General features: G+C 40.8%; 1 protein-coding gene across 2 annotated transcripts in view; it reads right to left on the bottom strand.

The window, feature by feature from the left end:
- HNRNPAB (heterogeneous nuclear ribonucleoprotein A/B) overlaps nucleotides 1-6184 on the bottom strand; it is a 22289-nt gene that overhangs the window by 2112 nt on the left and 13993 nt on the right. The gene's annotated exons all lie outside the window — the stretch shown is intronic.

Here is a 6184-nt window from a genome sequence, read left to right as displayed (position 1 = left end):
CCTGCTGCACACTGCTGCCACTTTGGCTATGAGGAACTCATCTGAGGAGCCAGCAGGTCTCCTGGATCTCTCCCACTCCTTGGGGTGGTACATCACTCTGCCATCCCCTCATCACCAAAGGAGCAGAGCCCTGTGAGAGCAGGGAGTGGATCCCCCAGCAGGGCACCTGAAGTCCTGCCTGGTCCTCGGCTCAGATTGGTGCATTTGGCCTTTAGATCCTGAACGGTGCCCCTGGTTCCCTGCCCATGGCACAGAGCTGGACCTCAATCACCTTTAAAGACTGTTCCAAGCCCAGCCATTCTGTGATTATCTATCATATAATTCAGATCAACAGACTTTATTAGAGAAACTGTTGGGTTTTGTACTGATTACACAGAGTCTAAGAGGAAATCTGTTTAGACTTCCATGTGCCTTACACACAAACATATTTAGAAGAGCAGTTGTTTAATACAGAGCAGTCATGATCTTACTGCAGTGAGTTGAAAAGATGTGCTTTGCTCTGCAGATTCATGCCAGATCAGTTGATTATTTTCTCCTTCCATATGAAAATGTTTATGTGGGTCTATCTGAATACTTTGTGAATAGCTCACGAAGACAAATTTTACTTCTAGGTAGTACTGGCAGCCTTGCTCAAAACTCAGTCATGATCTCAGCCCTTCACAAAGCTTAGGGAGTTTTTCCCCCAGGAAATCTCTCTTCTTTTGTTTTCCCCTCTGGTTTGAAAGAATCTGAGACTGCTTTACAGCAATTCCAAAAAGCAGCTGAATGTTACCACTATATGTCAGCAGCAATGAATATGAGTGACAGAGAGGCTGCTAATGCTTAAGAAATGTGGGTCAGGCTGAGACTGAGCCACTGATTTTTCTTGATCACTAAAATATTTGGTGTAACTTCATGGATTCATCAATAGACATTCTGGGTAACACACTGAAGTTACTGATATTGGGGGAACCTGAAACTCAGACAAGAATATTTTTGGTTTTTAGTTGACAAAACAAAATTCCTGCCTCTAATTTAACTGCATGGTGCTTTCCATGAGGTTAAGGCAACCATAGAGCAGAGGACACACAGTTTTCTGTAAGGCTTGCTCCATTTCAAACTGTAGCTAGTGACAATCTTTCCAGTCACACCAACATCCTCTCTTAACACACTGTAGCCCAGTGGGTTTTGGAAGCAAAGTTCCCAAACTGAACCATAAGGGCACAAGAACTCTCTTGAGACCCCTAAAAGGATTTTCACCCCCAAAGCTCTGCAGGCAGGGCTGCCTTGCTGTGACACACAGGATGCTGCACCCAGCTGAGTATGGGAGTGCTTCCTAAAGCTTCTGGGGAGGATGGATTTGGGGAAGAAGGGAATAAGGCAAAAAAACCCCATGTGTGTAACTGCACAGCTTGAGAGGAACCTTGCCAGAGCATGAACCCAATAATTTGGCCTGTTCTCATAGGGACAAATGTGATTAATTAAGAGTTTTGCAGCTCAGTCACAGCTTGGCCAGTGAATTCAGGAATTTTTTTGGATTACAAAACAGGTGGCGGAGAAATCCTCATCTGACCCCAAACTGGAACTGTTCCCAAGTGTCAATTATCAATATTTTAGTTTAAAAGTATCATAATCAAGACATTGCCACATGCTTTGTTTTATTCCCATGGGGAGTCACCTCTCCTGTATGCACTGCTCCTGACACTTCCTGTATATATAATGGTGATGAATTTATTTCTGTATGGATTTTTCTCCTGTGTATTTAAAAATAAGATTGTTTCTTTTAATGGCAAGCGACTTTCTGATGTGTTTTCTTTTTAGGAAACCAATAGATAAAATATTTAGATGAGCTTTTGTCTTCCGTAACTTCATAAATTCAGCATTTGAAATCCTTAAGCAAACCAGCAAAACATGTGGGAGGTTTCAGCAGTTTAAGACATCCCATGCAACGATGCAAAGTAATCCATGGAAATGACACCTGTGGTTTTAAGATTGGTATAGTAACCACTACCCTGGGTAAAGTTTTGGTTTTGCACTCAGCCAAATATGGCAGGTCTTGGGCAAGAATGCAAGAACTCACACATTATAATGCACAACTGATTAAAATAAGTAATAAAAATTAATTAAACTATTAAGATGCCATGAAGTTTCCAGCTTTCTCATAATGGTAAATAACTCCCCTGGCCAGTCAATGCAATTTGTGCATTATAAAGGTGAATGCTGGTTCAATGCTGCCCTCTAGAGGAGACCTTTTTTAAATATAAGCAAATTTTATGCAAATTTTGTGCTGTGACAGTGTCTCTTAATTTACAGCACACCTGACTTTTGTGTAACTCGACAGTCTGAACAGATATTTGTAAAACCAGGCGTGCATGGATAGAAACTTTTTTTCCCCCCCAAATCTGATATTTCTTTCTCGGGAAATACAACTGTATTCTCACGTTTTTTCAGTCTCAGATACTGTTGGGACAGATATCTGTAAATTATCTGTTGCCCAGGTAATTTACAGCATTATGCACATAAAATCTAACTATAGTAGGTTTCCTGACACATTTCTATTTTTAAAATTTTGAGCATGGAAGCTCTGAATTATTTTCTTTGTAGGCAACAGATTTCTCTCTAAGATATGCAAAATATGAATAACTGTAAATGATTAAGATATAAAAATTTAAATGTCCCCAAATCACTCATCCTGGACAAATATTGAAGGAATGTGGCTGAATTCAGATCAGTGAGTTTGGTTCCAATGAGCTCTAGCAGAAGAAGGAGTGTCCAGAGGTGGAAAGAACCTCAGGTATTGCTTTGTTTAATTTGAAATTCCTGCTTTTTACCTGTTCAGGACAGGCTGACATGCTGAGCAGCACAGCCAGCCTTGCAGGGGTTTAACCAGGAGATTTTCAAGTGAGAAGTTATACATATGGGTAATTTCAAAAGGCCTGTGACACTCTGACTTGCCAAGGCAATCGCTGTGGCACACACTGAACCTGGCACCTTTACAGGACAGTGTTTATGTAAGCACATTTCTTGCCCCTTTGCAATAGTAGGTTGGTTGTTTGGTTTTTTTTTTAACAAAAAGGAAGGGGCAGAGAGAAACTGGTCACTCTAGTTAGTCCAGTCTCAGCGTCACTGGAGTCACCTGCCTTTTAGCCATGTCCCTGGCACTGCACTGGACCTGACCATAATTAGTTCAGTTTGAAATACTCCAGAGCTCCACTTGGGGGAATCTATGACAGACTGAAGCAAACCAGTGAGTAAAAACCATTTCCTAAACTTTATTTTCCCTCGAGATAATTTATATTTTTAAGCTAAAAATTGCTTTTAGTACTTTCACATCCCCAGGTGAACTACTGCAACTTTGCCATGTGCTTGTGTCCCATCAGATGGCACAACACAAGGGATGTGGGACTGTTGTGTAACCTGCAGCTAAAGCAAGTGCTGAAAATCTGTCACTTAGATATGAATGGAGGAAGGACTTAACAGATGATATTATTGTATACTACTGTAAAGAGCCTGGGGGAAACCTCAGCAAGGCTGGGAAACACGAGTTTTCCGTGCATAAGAAGTTGAATTATTGACAAGAGAGTGGAGTAACAAATACATTAGTAACATTTGTGGTTTTCCTATGACTTAGGACAAACAATTAATTCCTGTTTTGTTAAGTTCTAGAAGTTGCCTTCAAGTGTGGTTTCATGGAACAGTCAGCTCACTTCTGTGTCAGCTCACTTGTGTGGTTTCTTACATAACTTAGATATTGGTGAACAAAAACTTTAAAAGGAGGTGACCCAAGTATCTGTAAATGACACTGATCCCATCTGCTGCTTTTTATTATAATGTTAAACATTGTATTTAAAAAGTTCATTTTACAGGAATTTATTAAGTGTAGGTGAGTCCTTATCAACTTGTATCTCTTGAAAATTACATTAAAAAATTAAAGTCTGGTTTTGCAAGGCAAAAGCACCCATGATATCCACTGAACTTGTAAATTTAGCAGGAAAGGTCCTAAGCTGCCATCAGTGCAAATGAGAGCTGGAGCCTGTTATGTTTGCTAGTTTGTTTCATAGACTGCAGTTTTATAAACAATTTCGTAACAGCTTTTTGAGTTTCAGTTTGGGTTTCTTTTTCTGCTATCTTAAAAATAATCAAAAATACTGAATATGAAGAATGTCCAGCACAAATACCACAGCCAAAACTGAAATTACTGCATTACATGACTTTGGATATAGAAATGATACGAAACTGGTGTGTACAACAGCATTTGAGAAACTTTACCTGCTGGTATCTGAAATCTGTATACAGTTTAGAAAAATAATCCAACATGTGCCTTATCTGTCCATATTTGTTTTGAAATTATGTCAGTAGAACTTAATCCTCTACCATGTTATGCAAGTGTCCCTTATTTACTTGAGTGGTTGCATCACTCCAGGGAGGCTGGTCAGAGGAGAAAGGGCTGTTTGTGTGTTTGCAGCTTGCCAAAAATGAGTTTTGAATGTATTTACATGGTATTTTATACAAAACTGGCTAAATCTCTGTATATGACCTTTGAAAAGAAATATATAGATATTAAAATTACAGAAAATGTACTTAACATCTCCATTTGCAAACTTTTTGTGACTTTTGATCATGTATATGCCACGAAAAGTATTCTATTTACTCTTCTTTGGGGAACAACTACTTTAAAAATGAAGGCATTAATAACAGTATTTCTTATCCATTGTTTTAACATGTTAAAATGATATTAATTAGTACTGCATCATGTATTTCTAGTTTAAAGCTGTAATGGACAATACATTACCTTGAGACCTAAAAAAACTTTTTTTTCTTGTGCTTTTTTTAATAAAAGCAAAGACTAGATTTTTAAAAATGGTCTCTCTGTACAGATTACTTTTACAATTGTGTGAATATGTATAATGAGCTCTGCATTTGTAACCAAGAGTAAACTTTCCAAATTGTAAATGTTCAGGTTGTTATTATAAATAGCTAGTAAATATCTTAACCAGACAAGAGTTCAAATAAAGATTAACAGCCATGATTAACTTTTTCTCCACTGTCTTTTGTTACTTAAAACCTGACATTTATGAAACAATGTAGTTAGACTAAGTTCAATCTAACTTTAAGTACACAGCAATTTGGTTTTGCATTCTCCATATTGCACAAAATTTAAACTGCTCCTGTGTTCATCAAGTAATTGCAGCTAGAGATAATTATTGGTGGCGATATCTAGTGAGCAAAGTCTGCCAAGTGTAGTTTTAAAATTATCAGTTCTGTTTTTCTAGAGTTTTTAAAAGCTATTTGTCAGTTTAAACCAAAAGAGTGTGAACATCTATTTGGAAGGAAAAAAAAACGTGTCATCTTCTAGAATCAAGCTGGAAAAGTTGATGGGATACACCTAGCAGAACTCAATCCATCAAAGAACCTCCTTTCTGGTTCTTTATCCTATTTTTCTTTAGGTAATTCCAGTCAAACAGGAATGGAAGAAAGATCATTCTAATCTGATTGACAGCATTTCCTCTTTTAATCCTAACTATTACCTGCTTTAGGATTGGCTCTGAAGGAGTCAGTCAGATGTCTCCCTATCTGCCACTAAGCAAACACAGGGCTACAACATGTAAAAGGCTGGGTTTACTTCTGCTTTAATGATGATGTGGAACTATATCAGTTCTACCACTTTGGCTACCCACTTAAACATTTTCAACTAGAAAAGAAACTTCCTCAATGTGTATTTCAAACGAAGAGCGCTATAACTGAAGAGCTCGTTCCTCCCTCCGAGGTGAGTGGGGTGCGGGGCTGGATGAACCCGAGCAGTGTAAAGCCCTGGCGTGTGCGGTTTAAGGGTGAGCTGCCAGCAGCCCTGCAGGGCCCCAGGGGCCGCAGTCTGTCCCCATCTGTCCCCACTCCTGTCCGTGAGGGAAGCGCTGCCCCGTCCCGCCCGATCCCTGGGTGAGCTCCTGCCCCGCTCCGGGCGCACGCAGGACCCGCCCCGTGCTCCGGGTACAGCCGGGGCTGCTCCGGGCGCTCCGGCCGGGCAGTGCCCGTGTCCCTGCTCCGGGTACCGGGGCTGCGCTGGGCGCTCCGGCCGGGCAGTGCCCGTGCTCCTGCTCCGGGTACCGGGGCTGCGCTGGGCGCTCCGGCCGGACAGCGCCCGTGTTCCTGCTCCGGGGCTGCGCCGGGCGCTCCGGCCGGACAGCGCCCGTGTTCCTGCTCCGGG

This window comes from Geospiza fortis, unplaced genomic scaffold, assembly GCF_000277835.1.
Source record: "Geospiza fortis unplaced genomic scaffold, GeoFor_1.0 scaffold55, whole genome shotgun sequence".
Classification (NCBI taxonomy): Eukaryota; Metazoa; Chordata; class Aves; order Passeriformes; family Thraupidae; genus Geospiza; species Geospiza fortis.
The sequence above is the reverse complement of the archived record's forward strand: the minus strand, read 5'-3'. Positions and strand labels throughout refer to the sequence as shown.